The 20,289-nt window shown below is 28.6% G+C and overlaps 1 protein-coding gene across 4 annotated transcripts in view; it reads left to right on the top strand.

Annotated features, from left to right (window-relative positions):
* The first annotated feature begins 4,159 nt into the window (after positions 1 to 4,159).
* The window catches only part of ewg (DNA-binding protein Ewg), a 51,718-nt gene continuing 35,588 nt past the window's right edge, over positions 4,160 to 20,289 (top strand). For 2 of the 4 annotated variants that reach the window (XM_065507732.1, XM_065507734.1), the window contains exon 1: positions 4,160 to 4,411. The gene's annotated coding sequence lies outside the window, so the exon portion shown is untranslated. The remainder of the gene's footprint in view (positions 4,412 to 20,289) is intronic. The other 2 variants (XM_065507735.1, XM_065507736.1) reach the window with 1 other exon arrangement.

Here is a 20,289-nt window from a genome sequence, read left to right on the forward strand (position 1 = left end):
CTCTAAATCAAATGGCTGCGTTGATCTTGCTACTATCATTTATATATTAAATATCGATAAAAATATCTACAAATATAGAAATACATATATTAAATATCGATAAAAAAAATTTAAAAGAAGTTGGTTTCAACAATTGGCACAAAAAGAAAAATTTCGATAAAAAAATATGGATTCTTGAAACTTTACTCTTATGATTTCGATAATATATGATAATATATATATAAAAGTTCTCCAGAGCTTCGTTTTTTGTGTTGGTTCAAAAACTTTTTTTTTAATAGATGGGTGCTAAATACATAAAGTAAAACTGTAAATAACTTTAGAACTGTTATAATTTTTGATCTCATATTAAAGCTAATGAATTATTATTATGACCTGTGGGTCCTATAAAGAACAAAGGGCCACCACAAACAGATTCCATTCAGTTCTGTTAGTCGATTTATGCTTGATTTCACTCCAGTTAAGACCAATTTGCATTATCTCGCATTCAATGTGTCCATGTGTGCAATGTATGGCCTCTTTTTCGTGTGTTACCCTGGGGTGTCCAATCAATGGCGATTTTTGCTATGTCTCCTGTGAGCCTGCGCAAAGTATGGCCTATCCATCATTTCATTTTCGACAGAGTATTTCATTCTGAATTGACCGTTGATTTATTCTGCTCCATTGATTTGCGTTTGATATTTTTATATTTATATTTTTGTGTTGTTAAATTATATAAATAAAAGGAAAATTACATATCCTGATTATTGTATGCTAAAAGGTATCTACTGTACTCAGACTTTTAATGAATGAAAGTCAACGATTTCATACATACAATTAATGATTTAGAAGGAAATCTTGTGTTGCAATTGTGAAAATTTTCGTTTTTTTTAAATACAATATATTTCATATGTGAGCTAACGGACATTGCCAATTCTTTAGAAGATTTCTCTAAAAGTTAGTGTATATTTATACTTCAGCTCTAATTAGTTCAAATGACATTAGGTTTCTTTCTTTGATGTAGAGATTTTTTTAAATATACAAAAACTCGTTACAAAAAGCTTTCCTAAATTTTCAAATAATTCTTTTAATTGTTCTTAAAAAATAATAGAACCATATTTTGTCGTTTGATAAATCTTTCAGTAATTGTTTATAAGCTATAAATATTTATATATTTTATCTTTATCAATTTTCAATCTTCAATATCGTAACGATTTTTGAAATAACTGAAATCTCTGCTTCAATCTTATATTGTCAATAACTGACAATATCAGCTCTACTACCGTTACCGAACTAATCGACATGTTCGTTAGCTCTAAATCACAGTTACTGTTATTCTTTTATTATTTGCTTGAATAAAAAAAATGTTTTTTCGGGCTCTACTTTAGAAAACGTTTTTACAAACCTAAGTCGTATGCTTAAAATAATAAAAAAAACGATATACAAATTTATTTTATTAATATATTTTATACTTGCAATTAATACATAATCAGATGAAAAATATGTTTGGCTCCTTCTTTAAAAGACTTCTTTTGTTTGATTAGGAACCAAATCGGAGCGTATACTTTAACTACGTAATTCACAAGCAGTTCCAAATTTGTTGATGGATTAAGGGTACTTACATAAAATCTGAGTAGACGATTAGCATAGGTAAGCCATCTCGAGTGCGCAATTTATCCAGGACTACAATAACCAGTTTGTACAGCTTTACATATCTCATAAGGATATTTTGATCCTTTGATCTTCAAAATCAATCGCATATACATATATGTGAATTTTATGAATCTTTTCCATTATACTTTAATTTCATGTTACTTGATAAATAAATTATATTTAAGGACGTCTCTTATAGTTGGTAGTTGCCGATCATCAAGTTCCTTATATGGTCCCAATAAAATCACAAATACCGCTATTACTAATTTAACTAACGCAACTGACTTACAGTGCACTCGCGATTATATGAACTAATTAAAACTAGGCCAGTTCACTTTTGCAAGATTCATATTTCATATTTGCGAATGACATCTAATTCCCATCTACAGCTAGGGAAGTCCAAAAATTATTAAGCAGTTGAATTAGAATTTAGCCACTACCCTGTTGATTTAGATTTCAACTCTGTGTAGATAGACAAAATACGTTTAAAAAAACAAAAATAAGCTGTTCATATTTTAAAAAGCTTTAAAATATGAATATCTTAGTTCACTTAGTTCATATTTTAGAGTACCCTATGGAAGTAAAAAGTGTTCAAATTTTGGGGTGTTCATATTATCGCGAGTGCACTGTGTGTATTATAAATTTGTTTAGTTTTTTATTTTTTTTTTGGAGAAAACGTATTTTGGTATTAATAAATATAAGAGGTGATTTTGAAGTGTAAGCTGTAACTATAAAAGGAACTTAAAAACTAGTTCGTAATAAACAAGAGTTCGCTAAAAACAACTAAAAGAACTCCACTGTGTCTAGCAAATTCGTAGTCGCCGGTAAAGTGTCGTTATACAGTGTTGGAAAAAATAATAGAAATGAATGCTTTTTTTTCAAACTTTGTAAGTATAATAGTCAAGTTTAGTTTTGTTAAAAAAAATGTATATGAAGTTTTGTTTATCAGACATACATCATAAGAAAAAACATAATCATTCCTATTTTCATTTATATTTTAATACATAATCAGCCCATGAATAAAATACATACATATATGTATTTGAATAGGAAAAATGGAAAAAAAACTCCCGGGGAATTGTTATTCATAATTGGGCTGTATATGACTAACAATGTAAAGAGTCAATATTTTTTACTGAAAAAAATAATAGAAACGCTTATACGATTCAATTTTTAGAGGCAGTACTTTTTATATTTAGTTAAAAAATTATTTTATTTTAATATTTTGTTGCTCTAGCTTTGTTTTTCACAACATCATTGCATCTGCTGCTCATGGAATCAACCAATTTCTATGCAAACGTCCTTGTCAATGTCAAATCACTCTTCCTGGATATGTTCCCATAATTCGTCCTTATTTTTCGGACTGAAAAATAAACCCGTTAAAATTGATTTGTTTTTGAAACAGAGATAATTTTCATGTACTTTTTTAACAAACTTTTTCTGTATATCCAAATTATGTCATATAAATTCAAAAAGGAATTTTTGGTTCATAATGTTAAGAAACAGTACCATATTATATGTACATATATCATATAAAAGGTATTTTGAAGCACTATTCAATGATACCCATAATTCTATTATGTGAGAAATTTACTATTATGTTACTATTATATTTACTAAACTAAGAGAGAGCCTAAATTAATATGTAAACGGTCGTATTTAAACACTTGCAGCCTAACTACGAAAGACTTAAAGTCGATTTTAAGTCCATAAAGTTGACTATTATTTTAAATTTCGTACCATAAAACAAATAAATTATAATAAAAATGAACTTAAGCCTAATTAAAAATTTACTTTCAAATTATATAATTTAAAATGTTTTTTTATTATTTAAAAAAAAAGCTTTTTGTTTTGAACTTATATGTACATTTTGTTTTTTTAATTTTTTTAAATTTCTTTTTATTATTTACATTCATTGAAAAATATTTTCAATTATATGAATGCATATGTTGCAAAAAGTTTTGAAGCTTTTTTCAAATAAAAACAAAAGTTCTATTTTAAAATAAAGTCGACTTTAACAAAAATTAACTTTAAAATTTCTTTCATAGTTAAAACAAGCATTAAACACTTATGTCTGAACGTAGTATTATTTTTTAATACATAATTAAATTTATTGAAATCTACAAATTTTGTTGAATTTTTATTTAATTCTTATAAATAATTAAAGCCAGATAGAAATTACCGTTATAATGCAAATAGCGTTGTTTTGCTTTTTCTTGGTTGCCCTAAATTACTCAACTAAAAAAATTATACTGGAACACCCAACAAAAGTTCTATGTTTTAATTGTCAGCGACATCTATGTGTGAAATATCTCATCTGATTGTGTCGATGAATATGACATAATCTAACCTTGACACATAGATGTCGCTGTACTTAGAACTTTTTAGAGATGTGAGTTATCGATTTGGTGCATATGTTGTTTTTTCAACATTCCTTCATTCTCTTTCGTTCTTTACCACCCATCACACCCCCCGGAATTTCTTTTTTTTATTTTTTTGTTGCTGTTTCAAATGTTCTTTATACATTTAATACAAAATAAAATACTTAACAACAACCCCAATCGTTAGTCTTCCATTTTCGTGTTGTTCGCAGTAGAACGAAAAAAATTGTCTATTTGCGTGAAAATGTTGTGTATTTTCTTAATAAAATTGTGAAAATTTTGTGGAAAATTGTTAAAAATCAAAACTGTGCAATGTGAAGTAGTGCCAGAACGTGAAAATTGTGGAGTTTTTTGTGGAAAATCTGAAAAGAAAAAAATTTGTCAACAAAATTTACACGCAGGTGCGTAGCGTACGCAGACGTGACAGACGGTAGCCCAACTGGGCCTGCTTGCTCCATGAAAGAAATTCATAGAATTTGTGTGGGCAGACATGCCAATCAGCCTAGAAGAGTAAATAATAAATCAGACAGAATATATTTTTTGTTATTTCTTCACATTGGGGTTACTAGAAAACTCATGTATTATTATACAAATTGTATGATGCGCGGTCTTAGAGAAATCATTTCGGGGCAATCGTAGTTTGTGGCCTGGAACTAGTGGGGGATTTTTGATGAAAAGGTTTTTACAGCCTGGAGGTAACATTTTTCCTTATCCAATGTGTGTATGTGTTTCCTTTTTTTGGTGAAAAATCGAAATGTTCTGTGTGTATCTACACTTCTATGATGATGGTTGAGTTGTTGTTTTTGTTAGTTTTCCTGTGTGCTGCACTTGCCTGTGTTTGTGTGTATGTGTTTAAGCTATTGTGATGTAAAAATGTTGAAAACAACAATAAAAATAAAAAAAAAATTAGCTGAAAAAGGGGGTGGTGCTTGGGTGCACCCTTTGCAATTTGTTTTGATATTGTTGTTGTTGGTTTTCTTCATAGCCTTTTCATTGTTCACAGTGATGCCAAATGTATATATTTAGAAACCGCTTAAACATGTAATTTTGTAGAAATTAGTTGTTTTTTTTAATAATTTTTTTTTTAAATGCTGAAATAAATAGTGAATTTTTTTAAATTTTATTCAAAGCAAAAGAAATATTCTTTGAAAACAATTTTCACAATAAATTTTAACATTTAAGATTTATATAGTGTTGAATCATTACAAATTCGGTATAAGCTCTCGTTTATGGTCGCTAGTCCGTATTTTTTTTATTCCGAACATAACGATATATTTTGTTTTTGTCGCCAGTCCTATTTCCCGAGATATAGGCTTCATAAGTTCGAAAATTGTATATATTGAAGTTTTGATCTTTTTTATGCGTTTTAGTCAACTTTTTGAACCCATTTGGGTCAAAATTTTATATTTTTATCGCAATAAATTTTGGAAACATGTATGTTTATTTAGAATATGGGCAATTCCACGAGAATCGCTACCACGACTGAAAAAACAAAAACCCTTGAAACTTTTTTTCAAGATGATTTGAATAGAAGAAAATAATAAAATGTCACTATGTGAAAGTATTTAGATCATATTACATTTTAAAGACAAAAATAATAGTTTAAACTGATTATATTTAATTTTTCAATGTTATAGGTATGTTTTAGGCTAAAATTGCGGCGAAAACAAGGCTCCCAATTAGCTTGTAGGAAGAAATGAATTTGACTCTGATTCTATTTATTGCTATTGTCAAATTGTTTAATGAAACCAAATATATATTTTCTATTATTTTTTTTAGTTTTTGTGTACTTATATTTACAGAATATATATTATTTTATTATAAGAGAAAAATCTGTCACGTAAGGTATGTCACGTACGATATTAAATTTTATTTATTATAAAATCACCCAAAGATTGTTTTTATTTAAATATGACGGAATGTAATGGAAAAATATTTCGTTTAGTGTAAGAAATTAAGAGAAAACATAACGCCTCTCACGATTCGAATATTTTCCCATATTTCTACATGTACCTCAAAATGAGTTGCGTTTTATGTCACCTACGATATACCCTTATTTCGTTCAATATTTTGGACAATAATATTTCGAAAGAACTTTTTATTATTTTAAAATATACTCAGACACTTCAGATACTTTTTTTTTTTTGCAAAATCTATACCATTCTATGGTTGTACAAATGTCACGTACGATGATATGGAATTGCGCATATGTCAAATTAAATAAATGCAATTCTGCATTTGCAATAATGCAAACCATTTGCACCTAATAGTGGACTCCGCTATTGTAATCGTTTTCGCCAGAGCTTCGAATTAATTAAATTAATTCATAATGGAATTAATTCATAATATAATTTGTTCAATCTATAAGTAATTAAATATTTGTTAATTGAACTAAAAACAAGTAAGAAAGTATGTCCGACACAAACAAATTTTAATTTAAATAATTTATTTTCGTGAATGTTTTTCGGAAGTTCGCCTTATATGAGAGCTATGATTAATTATGGACCAATCGCCATGAAATTATGTTTATATGAAGCTTATTTCTGTTGAATTTTACGTGGATACCAAGATTTATGCTCGTTATAGTGATTTTCGGAAGCGGGACTTATTGGCATTAAATTTTCAATTCAAAAACCATCTCCAAAAGATAACATATTTATTGACCACACTTTTTAGCCACCATATGAAAATAGTTCTTGTTTCGTAAATGTATTGTTGTGTTTGTGATTTCATAGATATTGATTGATTTATTTTTCAATTTCTATTGCACAAATTAATACACATATACATTATTTAGTAGTCCTCTTATTATCTAACAAAAGTAATTAACAAATAAACATTTCCCAAATTAATTCTTTTATACTTCTTAACCACAACTCTCTCTACACTTTATTCAAATGTTTTACTTCAAACACTTGTAACTAACAGTTTCCTTTAAAGCTTTAACAGTTCACCGTCACATTGTTTGCAGTAACTACTCCCGTTAGCCATTAAATTACGAATGTCTTCTGACATCGACCAAATCAGCCACAAGTTTCAAGTTCTCATCAGCATGAAGTTTAGCCAATTCTAATGTGTGCGTTTATTTACTATATTTTGTTTGTCAGATATTCTAGTCGTCTCAATAGTCCGTAAAGGTGGGAATACATGTTTCCATTTATTATTATTTTCTATTTTGTTTGTACTTGTCAATTGATGCGCGATTTTTTGCCGGCACTCTATAATGTTTCCATAAACAATGTCTTTGCGTATGTCCCAATTCTATGCATGCTCAATGCAGGTCTTTAATATCATACATTCAATTTAGTTTTTTAATAAAATGTGCTCCGTCTCTGCTATAACACAATCAACAGCAGCAACAAAAGCAACCATAGCGGGAGCAAGAACCACAAAAAACAAATTGTTAGCTTTTGCCACTATAGAGCAAACAGTCAGCCAGCAGTTCTCCCATTGCTCCTTAAATATTAAGTTGTTTTTTATTTTTGTATATATAATATGTGTACTATTTTGTTTATGCCAAAACCTCATTATACGCTTTTGTCAAATATTGTTAAATTTTTGTTTTATTCTGTACAACTAATTTGTTTATATTTTTGCCGTTATATGGTCCGGCATTTTCATTTCATTTAAATATAACATCTCTGTTAGTTTTCTATGTTCCAAAATCTTATTGAAAACTATTTCTTCTAAAGAATGTTTCCTAATGAAATAAATTAAATGAAACTTTAAGTAAGTTTAAATTGTATAACGTTAAATTAATCTTTATTTTTAACTTGCTATGATAGTTTGTGCTGGTTCACACACGTCAAGTTTACTTGAGCAAGTCTTGAGTTTATATAAGAGGAAAATCGTTCCATCTCCTCATGTCTCTTTTCTATAAACTCAAGATTTGCTCAAGTAAACTTGAGGTGTGTGAACCCAGTTTGTTTATTTGTTGTTTTGTTTTAAGTCAAAATTGTTAACTCAATTCTGAATCTGTTCTCGTAGCTCTAATAGGCTGAAATTTTGTATTCATGCATACACCTGATAACAATGCAATATTATGTTAGAAAATTCGTAATCAAAATCGAAAATTCGAAGCTGTGTTCAAATTTTTTTTACAAATGTTAAAATAATCTCTGGATCATGCATAAACCGTACGATAACGCATTACATATTATGTTCGAAAATTCGAATAAAAGTTCGAAATTTTTTTAAAGCTGTTTAAATATTTTCTAAATATTGAGGATTCTTAAAAAATACTATTGATTCCAATTTCTTACATTTTCCAATTTCGAACTTAAAAATTTTGAAAAAAATGCTCATGAATTTTAAAGTGTTTTCAATATTGTATCAAAATATAAGCATTTTTATAATATGTTCGAAAATTTCAATTCGAAATATTTAAGGAGCTCTTAAAAGAAGAAATTTAGTTTAATTATATAATATAGTTTATTACATTAACCAATTTATATGATATGCCAGCTTGTAGGGACAAGCCCAGCTTTAGAAAAATATCGACACAATCTAAAATTATTTTATTTTTGATAACGTTCATAGGTAATTTCAAACAAATTTTAAAGTTATATACACACAGCCTCAAAAGTGTACAAGTAAACACCATTGAATTTTTTAATTTTTTTAAGATCATGCAAATCAATATAGTACGACTTAAATCTTTTTTTTCAGAACCGAATCTATTATTCAGCCCAATTTTCAATGTTCCTAACTGAAAAGTTTAAGATACCATTTCTTAAAAAAGTTTGGGGTAAAAATGTTTTTTTTTTAAGGATTTTTATATTTATTGTAAAGGAAACATGCAATTATTATATTAGGTGAAATGCAGAATCAGAAATATTATTGTATAAAAATTATTAGTAATTAGTTTGAATTAATACATTTTATAAAAGCCTTATTCAGAATTTTAATTTATTACAGTACCCCGTTTCAATAAATTGTGAGAAGTTTTCGAATCGAGAACATTTTAAAAATCCTAGTAGTCATTCAGTTTTTAACAGCATGACTTAGTAATATTCAAACTGAATACATTAAAAGTACAGATACAGTAAATGATTTTCTAATACTCGTATTGTGTTTAACAAGAAGTTTATAAATATAAATAAAAAATTTTCTCACATACTATACAGAAACGAGGTACAGGTTTATAAAACAAATTTTGTGTGTTTGTTTTATAAACTATTTACAAAATAAAAAATTGGTAAATCTTTATAACATTTTTAAAAGCTGTTATTTAATTTGCAATATTTGTTTGCTTCTATGATAATTTAGGTAAAATTTTGTTTCCTTTAAACCAGTATTCATGCATAAAATTGATGAGAATACATTAAATTTTATAAATTTGATAATTCGAACTTATGTTCGAAAAATTTTTAAATCTTTAGAAATAATCTCTAAATCATTTTAGTTTTATTTGAGGCCAATTTTCCAAATATTCTATTTTCGAACAAATTTCCAATAAAATTAGAAGAAAATAAATTAATAATTAAAACATAAACACACTTTTAAAACAAGTTTTTATAAAAAAAACTTTAAATTAAATCAAACTATTTACGAGTATTACATTATAAAGTTGAGGATTGATTATGATATGAGGAATGATTTGATATAAAGTTTATTTTCTTTTTTTAGCGCAGTTAAATAAATGTTTATTTTAAAAATGTAATCTGCAGCATTTCCAATTGTATTTCAGAAGTTTATAATCAAAATATAGTTTATATCAAAATATTTCAGAAATTTCTAATTATATTTCAGAATTTTCTAAATGCATTTCAGAAATTTCCATTTGTATTTCAGAAAATTCTACATATCAGCAATACAAATGGAAATTTCTGAAATAAAAATGGAATATGTATTCTGAAATACAAATAAGAATTTCTGAAATACAATTGGAAAATTCTGAAATACAATTAGAAACTATTTAAGTATAAATTAAAACTTCTAAAATACAAATGGGAATTTCTGAAATACAATTGGAAAATTGAAAAATTCTGAACAAAATTAAAAAATTCTGAAATATAAATTGAAACTTCTTAAATATAATTGGTATGAATACAATTAGAAAATTCCGAAATATAATTGGAAATTGCTGAAATTCAATTGGAAATTTCTGAAATATAATTAGAATTTTCTGAAATTTAATTGGAATTTGCTGAAATTTAATTACAAAATTCTGAAATTCAATTGGAAATTTCTGAAATACAATTAGAAACTTCTGAAATACAAATGGAAATTGTGTAGTTAGAATTTTATTTGAATTTTTCGAAACCTATTTTCTCTCCGATCTAATGTAGCTACATTAGGGTGGCCCTTAATAAACGAATGTTGGATTTTGGACATTCTCACCCCCTAGTTTGGTGAACATTAGTAAAAAAATCATCCCGAAAAAATTTTAGGTAAATCGGTTGGGTTTAAGCCCTCTGAAGTTTTGAGATGCATTTATAAGGGAAAAAAATGCATTTTTTTTATATTTTAAATAAAAATGAGCTTTTATTTTAATATTTATCAAAATATATTAATTTTGTTCCTACATTTATTGTTCTATTTGCCTGAGACACGTGAATGGCCTGGCGAATTTTTAATAACTTTAACATTTTTTGACCAATTTCTGTTTTTTATGTCCCATTAGAACGACAATTACGTACACATTTCAATTCTTTTAAATTAAATTGCAAAAGTAATTTTTTAATGGCATCATTTTTACAAAAACTGAAAAAAATGCATTTTTTTCCTTATAAATGCATCTCAAAACTTCAGAGGGCTTGTGACACGACACGTCTTAACCCCAACCGATTTACCTAAAATTTTTTCCAACTTTCGTTTATTAAGGGCGAATTATTTGATGTAAATATTATGAAATAAATAAATATAAGTATATGCAGTTGGAAAGCTAATTTATTATCCTTTCCAATACCGTTAATATATTAATATTATATGAGAAAACATGTGTCCAACATTAAGGACACATTACTAGTACATTAACCTAGCCGAAAATGGTTTTTGCAATATAATTTAACATTTCTAATGTGTATATATTTCTGAAATTGTGATGTACTTAGAAAGGTCCGAAATACTATGCTACACCCTTAATCAAAAATCAATTTCTGAATATACATAATTGAACATTTTTGCAATACAGAAATTCTAAAATATAATTAATAAACGTCTGAAAGATAACCTCAAGATAATAAAAAAACTATATTGTCATACAGGCTGCATTTAAATGCATTTTATATAAATGAATAACAACCTCTTATAAGACTTACTAGTTCATGATTTTAAATGTTTTCGAGTGAAATCTAAAGAAAACAAACAAGAAATGTTTTCTATAGATTTCAGATAAACCACCCTGTATGCAGGGGGTTGTTTATGAAGAACAAGTTTTTAATGCCTCATGCCACCAGGTACAGTTCCAATTGGACTTTTTGTTTTTGTAAATCAACTCAGACATTGCGTTGTGGTGTTCTTTACATTTACTATTTCCATAAATATGTATTTATTTCATGACTACGCACACTCGTTTTACTTTAAGCGCTCGTGTCGTTCACCCCCTGATTGAATTTTTTTGTATGCGTTTGCGTAAGTACGATTTCCACTGTCCTAGTCTGTTCTAAATAATATTTAATTTTTTTTTTGTTTTCTTCATAAAATATTTTTTTAATACAAATAAAAACTAAAGCCAAATGAAAAGTGATGATCACAGCACAAGTGTATTTTATTGATTTATTGTATTTGCTGTTGTTGTTGTAGTATTCACTTTTTTGTTCTCATTACTCGTAGTACATTAAATTGTTTTGTTATTTTCTGTTCTGTTTTATTTTATTTTTTTTTTGGTTGTGGTTGCTCATTTTATTTTCTTTAAGTTTAATACATATGTATGGATGTACTATGTGTGAGTGTTTAGGTTTGCAGTAGTTGGTATTTAAGGCATTTTTCAAAACAATATGGGTATTTCCATGTTGTTATAACTGAGATACGGTGAAATCTGCTAAAGGTATTCTAGATTTGTATACCAGACACCACCTTAGTATTAAATGTATGTATGTTTGTGATGCCAAAAAATAGTCTCACACCAACTTTAAAGTATACCAACCGAATCAGGATCACTCGATTCTGGCTAGATTTTCATTTAAACAAGTGCGCAAAGCGGTAAAAGATTTTATATGTTTATGAGGTGCATTTACAAGGAGATAAAATTAATTTTTTTTTTTTAAATTTTGCTATTAAGTAATTACTTTTTCAATTTAATTTAAACGAATCGAAATGTGTACGTAATTGTCGTTCTAATGATATATAAAAGACAATAATTGGTTAAAAAATGTTAAAGATATTAAAAAACCGCCAGGCCATTAACGCGTCTCAGGCCACTAGAACAAGAAATGTAGGAACAAAATTAACATATTTTGAGAAATATTAAAACAAAAGTTTATTCTTACTTAAAATATATCCATATTTACTTGTATATGAGTTTTTATCTTCGTAGGATACAGTTAACCTATTCGCAGGTATAACCAAAAAATTTTTTTTTTAACGGCAGTTTAAAAACTCCAATTTCAAATTTTTAAAAATTTTGTTAAACAAATTTCAGAATTTTTTGATCATCACATATTGACAAGTTTTTCCGTACCTGTGATTTAAATTTTACCATTTTCGAGAAAAACTAATAGCACTTGGGGTTCAAATGAACCTGAACTTTTAAAATCACTAAAAACACAGTAATTTTGACCCCAATTGCTCTTAAGGGTTAATTTCCATTTTTGTGCTGTTATTGTAAATACTAGACTTCATTTTATATTTTTCTTAAGTTTCATCAAAATCGGCTCAAAAATATATAATATTTCGCTATTTCTCCATGAAAAATTCCAAATATTGAAAAATTTTACATTTGACCCTCAAGATTTAAGGCTTAGCGTTTTCCGATTTTAGTAAAACATTCAGACTATATTTAAATTGACCTGGACTATAATATTCTGAATTGGTTTTACTTAAAAATCATAACAGTAAGGAAATTCGGCTCATTCGCAAAAATATGGCCAAATATTAGTTTTTCTCGAAAATTGTAAAATTACCAATTTTGTTTTTTAATTTTTTGAAAAAAAAGTAGTTTTTTAAAATTTCTTTTTTTTAATTTTTAAAATATTTTTTTTGTTTTTTCAATTTTTTTTTTAATATTTAGCGAAAAAAAACTTTTGTTGAAAAAAAATATTCGGGTTAAAAAATATTTTTTCCGATTTTGACCAGTTTACTATGGACTTGTATAGTAACTTACCATGATCTTATATAGTAAGGATTCATTAATGCCTTAGTAATCCAGATATAGGTCAAAAATAGGTAAAAAAATTGAGGTTGTCCTTATATCTCAGCCGAGCCGGAAGAATTCCGGAAAAGTCTATTTCCAATAATCACCTGAATACACATAAAAATCTTATAAATATCGTTACAATGTCGAAATTGAACATATTTAATCCTTTTATATAGTATAAAATATTGAACCGAATTTTATAAAGATCAGCCGATAATTGGTCATAGCTTCCATATATGGACCACTTTCGAAAAACACGTTAAACTTCATAAATATCTAAACAATATCAATTTAGAACCAAAATGTTGCAAAGGTTAGTAATATGTATTTAAAAATTATACTGCTGGATTTTCTGAATATCAGTCTATATTTGACCATAGCTCCCACATAAGGTCCACTTCTGAAAATCACTTAAATACCCATGAAGATGGCCATTCAACCAAATATATGAAATTCAACCAAAATATACCTCAAATATATAGAAATCAAGTTACTACATTTTATGACGATCGGCCCATAATAGCTTTCATATAAGGTCCACATCTGAAAAATACATTAACGTGCACAAACATCTACATATATCGATAAAAAATGTAACAGAAATTAGTTTCAAGTAGGCAGTCGTTTGTGACTAGTGCTCCATAATTATACATAGCTTTTAAAGGGTCTTCCAATAGGGACTTTCCGAAACGGTCATATTGTTGTAGCAAAATATGTAGAATTGGCTGTTTGGACCAATAGAGCGTTCAACAACACGTGCAAATGATAAAATTGTGAAATGAAATAAAATCGAAACTGAAACTAAAGAGTGTGTCAAAAAAACTTATACTTTTATTACGTTAAATAAAACATAAACCGTTGTTCAATACAAAAATTCTCAAAAATACGTAAATTTATTCAAATATTCAAATTAGTACATATATAGAAATTTATCCACTTCTTCCGGAAATCCTCCCATTAAAGATTTTATAGTTGCTTCCGTTATCTTCTTGGACGAGGTGGTTCACTTACCCTTAAAATCGGACATGTCCTGCGATACCTTTCTTGTGTTCCTTAATTATTTTTTTACAAGAGCCCAATACCTTTCCAAAGGCCGAAGTTCTGGACAAAATTTACATTATTGTTTTAATACCACTCAAGGGCCCTTTTTCCATAGTGACATGATGCCAAACCGGGCCAGAAATATGAAGGCACTCTATGCTGTTTAAGAAAGGTAAAAGCAGTTTTTGTAGACACTCCGTAATATGTTTTCGTGTGCTTATCGTGTCCGATGTCAAAAAAGATTGGCTTCTTTTGCCACAACTGCTAACATTTCGCCACACAATAAACTTCTTGGGAATTTTGTTTGTTTTTTTGTCCGGTATTGTTCCTGTACATTACCTCGTCCATCACCCACATAAAAATCTTGACTCGAAAATTGTGAAAAGTCTGCCAGTACATACATAAGTTTCATCTTCGTTCTTCTTTTGCTTCTAAGTTCATTACCACATTGTAATCTGGAACTTTCTGAACTTTATACGACTTTAACCCATAGAAGTGTTAGGTTTTTTTCGAAAGAATTGTTCGACTACTTTTGCCTTACCAATATCTGTGTCCTTTCAATGTCCAAGTCTTCCTTATGAATGATTTAGAAAAGCTAATATCTGACATATTTTTAAAAGCTAACGTGATTTAAAAAATATTAATTTGTTGGACCAAGGATAAGTTTTGGCTGGAATAGTATGTATAAGTTTGACTCACTCTTTAAGTCCAATTTCGGGAGGACATTTGTATGAGGACTAGGTGAAATAATGTACCGATTTCTACCAGTTTCAATAGGCTTCGTCCTTAGGCTGAAACAAATGTATGTACCAAAATTGATCGAAAACTCTTTAGATTGCGACCTGTACTTTGTACACAGTATCTAACAATATTCCAGAGTTCTGTTGTCCAATCTGTTCGTCCTAACTCTAACTGGGCGGTGACCAGTAATCATACGTATCCAGTAGCATTCTTCAATATGGGGACATGGCCTTGGATATCCTACAATCCAGTATGTTTTTCCATGGTCCGTTAGTCCGGAGCAAAATCTCATCCAATACTGTTCTATGGTAATGGCTGATTGGTGGTTTGACCGATACGTCCCTCACTTATAAGGATAGTTCCGAACATGCAAGTTCGTTCGCAATTTCGTTACATTCAATATTACAGTGTTCCAACCCGAGCTTCGAATTAATTAAATTTTAGCTTAATTCAGAATTAATAAATGTCAGCCATTCATTATATAAATCCATTCCTAAAATATTTTCCTTTAACTTCTTTCAAAGGTTTTAAATAGAATTAATTCAACCTTTGAATGATTAAATTGTTGTTAATTCAAATCTAATACAAATTGAAATACTATTATTTTTTCGTGCAATATGTTTGTAATCATCTACGAAATTATTTGAAAATTATTGTAATAAGTAGTTATGAATTGAAGAAAAATTTAATCATTCAACAATTTTTTTTCAACTATTTTGTAAATGATTTGAATTAAACTTGATTGATTCAACAATAAATTAATTCTATAAAGTGTGAATTATTAAAGCAATAAACTCAACAAGTTGTGATTACTAAGGAATTAAGCCAAAGAATTAATTCATTCGAATCTTTGTTCCCAAAACAGTCGTACATCGAAGTGTAGTCATGGAAGACACTACATTCATCAGGAAGTCTGAAGGACATTCTAGTGTTCATCTCCACTATGTAGACACCTGAACCTCTACCTGTACCTTCTTCAATTTTGGCTGGAACTCTTCCATAAATCCCTATGCGGGATCTCTATAGGGGGTATCTGGTCGAAGTTTATTCCAGCTAACATGTAGCCGAAGAGAACCGGATCACAACGGATTCATGAGCGGAAACTTGTGTGACTTGAACTATTTTCTATTTTAGTTCTTAAGGTTTTCTTCTGTTGGTTTAAGAATATTTCAAAATACTTATTGAAAACATTGGTGATGAAAGTTAATGTTATTTTAAGGTATTTCACGATTAAATGTAAGAGGCGTTTAGTGTATTTCCAAGAGTCGATTACAAGTTTACGGGACTTTTCTTCATTATTTATATTACACGTACTTTTAGGTAGAAAGAAAAAAAGAAATATAGTTTGATAACAATATTATGATGTTAATAAATATTTATTTATCCGTTTTTTTTTTTTTTTTTTTTAATTTTTAAATCTCAATGGTAGACTACTTTTAATAACAATATACAGTATTTATAGAAAAGTTTCTATCTTTCATGTTTACGTCTTAATATTTGTTTATATTTCCCCGCAATCCAAATCGAAATACCCATTTGAGAAAATAAAATTAATAAGTTTTTCTCAATAATGATGATGATGACGAAAAGCATGCGATCTACTACTACTCCACACATTTTACACTCACAGAATACAAACAAAAAAATGAGAAGTGAATCTAAAACGTGTGTGCACTTACTTACTCACATACACAATCACTCACCCTTTATCACAAATTTGGAATAGGCGCAGTGGGAGAGATTGTGTGGAACAGAACAAAATAAACAAAACAATGCTCCGTCGCATTTAATATTCAAAACGAAAAAAAAAAAATGAAAAACAGAAACAGAAATTCTAAATAAAATATTAGACCGACAACGCATTGCTGTGAAGTAGATCTGCTAAAAGAGGCGCACATGAGCAGATAAGCAGAAAAATAATCTAATATTATATAGAAATATGTACATACTATAATACTACTATTATAAAAGTATTAGAAAAAAAACACAAACATTTTGGTACTAAAATAAAATAGAGAAAAAAAGTTTAAACTAAAAATAGATGCCATAATAATCACAACAAAAACATTTAAGAATTTGAATTTAGCTAAAAAGTGTTGAGGAAGACATACAAAAAATTGCTTGGTTTTAAATATTGTAACAAAAAATAGATTCATGCGACTACATATGTACATATGGCCATAATTATGTAGGTATTTAAATATTAGAGTGATCTAAATGCGAATTAAAATAGCTACCTCTTCCCGAAATTGTTCCTGTGATTATAATAACAAGTTTTGCTAAATATAATAATGATTGGAAGTTTTTATATGCGTTTAGAAGTTTTTGCATTTAGAATCCGAGTAACTATTCCATTTTTCTTAAACTGTATAAATGTCATAATTCAAAATGTCCCTTTTTTGACTCAGAACCACAAAACATTTCATAAACATACTCAAAACTTTCAAATAGTTTTCTTTTTACTAAAATGTCCATTATTTTGAGAGTGAGAGAGGTTTTTTGATTTAAACCATAGATCGAAAATAACTCGTCCATATACCAAAAACCCCAAATTGTGATTTATATTTTTGTGATAAAAATAAATCACTGGAAATAACAGTTATAAAATGATTTTTATTTAAATGGTTAGGTATGACCTTTATTCGTTTTTGTTGTTTTTTAATGGTTTGGTGTGAGATAAGCAGTTCATTTGTTCTTGTTCTTAATAACTGTTACTTTCTCTTTTATTTACATACAATAACATATTATTAGTAATTTTTAACAAATTATGGAAATAATATGATAAGTATGAAGTAATGAAGTCTGAGTAACAGAAATTAAATTTTTTTTAAATTGTTATTAATCATTTGATAAATTTTATATATTTAAGCGTTGATTTGCATCAAATGCATTTTTGCGATTTATTTTTCCTGTTCGCAAATAAAAGTCACATGCTGACCTTTACGAAAAAAATAAATTATAAATCACTAATCGATATTATTTGTGTTTGTTTCTTTTCTGTTTCTCTCAACCCCAAACCTAAAATGTTCTCGAATAAATCACTCTCTCAGTGATATATCACAAAAAATTATTTTTAAATGGCTGCGAATGAGAATTTACCATTGAAATGAAAGTGAACCCGCTATTTTCGGTCTCTGATTTAAACGTCAAAGCTAAAGCTTATTTATTAACATATAGTAGGATCGCCTGGTGTTCGAAATTCGACCGCTTTTAAAACGCTTTTTACCACTTTTATGAAAAGAATTTTGAAATATCTTTTTTTTATTTTGCATATCTAGAGAAAAAAGCCGTTTAAACCATATATGTTTCATTCATCAATATTGGTGGACAATAACATACTTAAAAGTGTACCACAAAAAAACGTGTGGCCTATTTATACGGGGTGTCCGCCGGGAAGGTATATTACTTTGTTTTGCCACCATTTTGGTAAACATTAGTCTTGACAGTTCTTATTTGGCAGTCGTGAAGCAGACACGTGGCAAATTTATTATGGAAAAATATTTGATAAACCAACGTGTTTTAATCGTTAAAACATTTTATCAAAATCAATCATCGATTACTGTGACGATGAGAAAGTTACGTGAAATTTTTGGGAGAAACAACGTGCCAACAAAACGCACTATTTATGAATGATTTCGAAGAAAGAGGATCTGTGGCCCAAGCATGCACCACAACGTACTGCAAGATCGGCAGAAAACATTAGTGCTGCTCAAGAAAGTGTTCAAAACAATTCATCAATCTCAATTCGACGTCGTGCTCAGGAGGTTGGTGTTCAAAGAACAACTTTGGGCACAATTTTGCACAAGGATTTGCATTTGTTTCCATTTAAGATTCAGTTAACACAAGATCTTCTTCCACAAGATCATTTACGCCGCCGTACATATGCCAATAGGATGTTACAGCTCGCCCATGACAACCCCTATTTTCATGAAAAAACCATAATGAGTGACGAGGCACATTTTAATTTGAATGGATATGTGAATAAACAGAATAGCCGGTTCTGGACAATGGAAAACCCTATAATTATTCATCAGTCACCTTTGCATCCATTAAAAGTGACAGTCTGGTGTGTAATTTGGTCAGGAGGAATCATTGGATCTTACTTCTTTGAAAATCGATTATTGATTTTGACAAAGTCAATCGAATATTTTTTCCATAATAAATTTGCCACGTGTTTACTTCACGACTGTCAATACTAATGTATACCAAAATGGCGGCAAATCAATGTAGTATACCTTCCCGGCGGACACCCTGTATATAAGATTTTATTGAACACATACTGTTTTATAATGATGTCTCAGGTTTTACGTTTTTAAACAAGAAATTTGGAACAAAGTTATCTAAAGAATAGAAAATTCACTTCTAATATACAAAGCCATTTTACTCTAAACTATTTTTGTTGGAGTTATGACCCTCTTGTCACAAATGAGCAATATGTATATTTGAAATCTTTTTGGTTATACCAAAAATTCTAAACAACTGCAATGCAAGTGTTAGTGACCCTAGAAAAACTATACATACAGATATTTATTTATATAAATACATATGTAGTATAATATTGCAATAATTTCACATTGAGAAACACCATTTCCCATTTTATAACAGCATTTTATAATTGGATTGTTTTTATGAGAGAAAGAGTTGGACATATTTTCCTAGAATACTAAAGCAAACGGGATATTCTATTGGGTGTATGACAAAATGCGGGATTTTTTTAAAATTTTTAGCTGTTATTTTAAAACATTTGTACAATATAAATTTATTCAATGTATTGGCCATTGTTAGCTATGACCTTTTCCCATCTTTCTGCCAACATATGGATTCCGCGCTTAAAAAACTGCTCATCTTTTGAGGTCAAGTACGGATCAAGACAATTTCGGATACTCTGTTCCAAAGTGAAGCGTATCCCAGAAACAAATATTAGTCGAACAGGGCAAGGTCTGGACTATAAAGCTGGTGAGGCAAAACTTCCCAACCACTTCTTTCCAAATACTTTTTAACAGGTATTGCAATATTACGGTTTCATGTCTCAAACGAATCAGTTGGTCAGATTTCTGCAGCTCATAATAGATAGGAATCTTTTTCATCCACTAAGTTTTGCAAGCTCTTGTTTAGTTTAACGACTATCTTCATGGAGTACAATTCTTGGTCTTTAAACTTGGGCGATTTTTGTCTTACGTGTCAAAATCACCACTTCTG

The sequence above is a fragment of the Calliphora vicina genome, chromosome 4, assembly GCF_958450345.1.
Source record: "Calliphora vicina chromosome 4, idCalVici1.1, whole genome shotgun sequence".
Taxonomy (NCBI): Eukaryota; Metazoa; Arthropoda; class Insecta; order Diptera; family Calliphoridae; genus Calliphora; species Calliphora vicina.